Consider the following 1,447-nt stretch of genomic DNA (forward strand, 5'->3'; position numbering starts at 1 on the left):
AACTCTAGGAATAGGACCTAGTAGCCCTGTAGATCGTGGCCGTGCCGGTAGCACGCGGGGCACTTGTCCTTATTAAAAGAGAATTATCTACGCTTAGAGCTTATACGGTTAGTTAACTTACCTTTATGGTAGGTGATATAGCCCCCCTAGGCTCTGCTCCGGTCAGCCCTCCTGTCCTGCTATAGTCTATTATCGTCTCCTAGGCTTAGGACAGGGAAGACTATAGTTCTGTGGCTTTAAGTAGGCAGCACGTTAAGCTATTCTGCCGCCTTCTTCCCTTCTACGACTAGGGTTATCGCCGTTACTATTTTGAGTTCTAGTATAGCTTCCTTTATATCCACCTAGTTACCTAGGGCAGGTCGTATACCGTTAAAGAAATCGTTAACCTAAATCTCCCGGGGGTTATTATATATCCCGATATCATAATAGTTCTAAAGTAGGTCCTGCTAATCGTCTAGCTAGGCGGCTACCTTCTTTAGGTTAGTAGGCGGCTTATTCTTATAAAGGTCGTAGTTCTTTTAGGAGTCCTTTATACCGGTTGCGATATAAGGCGCGGCGTCGGCTTATACTGCTATAAAGATCTTTTTAGGAGTCGTGCCCTTTATTAGGGCCTTCTGTCTCTTCGCTACGATAAACTCTTTTACCTACTTAAGTATACTATTAATACCTTTCTAATAGGTCTCGTAGTCCTTACGATCTTGTTTATATTAACGGTAGTCTTCGGTATAGACGGCCTTTCCTATAGCCGTTAGTTCGGAGATATTAACTGAGTGCCCGTTTATAGTAGCGATAGAGGCGTAGGAAGTAAATTCGGGACGGGTAGCTTATTATAGGCGAGGGATTAGGTCGTTAGGGCGTAGGAAGTCCTAGACTCCGTTACTACGGGCCCTGACTTTATAAAGGCGTTGCTATAGCTCTTAGTCTTCGTGGCTTATATAGATACTCGTATTTAAGGTTATCGTTATAACTATATATAGCCCGGCGTAAAGAGCTTTAATAGGTTACTAAGCATAAAATAAGACTCTTAATTATTATAAAGAGCGTATAACTTAATTACGTAAAATAAATAATCGATTTATTAATTTAATTAACTCTATGTCTTTATAGTATAGTGGTGGTATACCTGGTACACGGTTAAGGTATCCGGGTCGGTTCGAATCCGGCTAGAGGCGTACGTAAAAGAGGAACCCCTTTTCCTTTTTTACGCTACTCGGATCCTGTTCTGGGGGGCCCTTATCTGCCTTAGCATATACGATAAGGGTTAAATAGGGGGCCTATTAGACCCACCTTCCGCCCGGCTTCGCTAGTTATTAACAGGTGCCACGGGGGAGTTAGTCGCCCTACCGTGGAAACGAGAAGACGGTATCGCGCTGTCCCTAAGGGCGTAAGTAAAATACGCGACGTCTTTTCCACAATATAGAGGCAGCCTCTTACGCTATTATATAAG

At 43.4% G+C, this 1,447-nt stretch overlaps 1 non-coding gene across 1 annotated transcript; it reads left to right on the top strand.

Moving 5' to 3' along the window:
• Positions 1 to 1,097: 1,097 nt before the first annotated feature.
• Positions 1,098 to 1,172, top strand: ACRALDRAFT_t276. The gene has a single exon. It is a non-coding gene; the product is annotated as a tRNA-Asn (tRNA).
• Positions 1,173 to 1,447: the final 275 nt, after the last annotated feature.

Source organism: Sodiomyces alcalophilus (genome assembly GCF_042370955.1).
Source record: "Sodiomyces alcalophilus JCM 7366 unplaced genomic scaffold ACRALscaffold_9, whole genome shotgun sequence".
NCBI lineage: Eukaryota > Fungi > Ascomycota > Sordariomycetes > Glomerellales > Plectosphaerellaceae > Sodiomyces > Sodiomyces alcalophilus.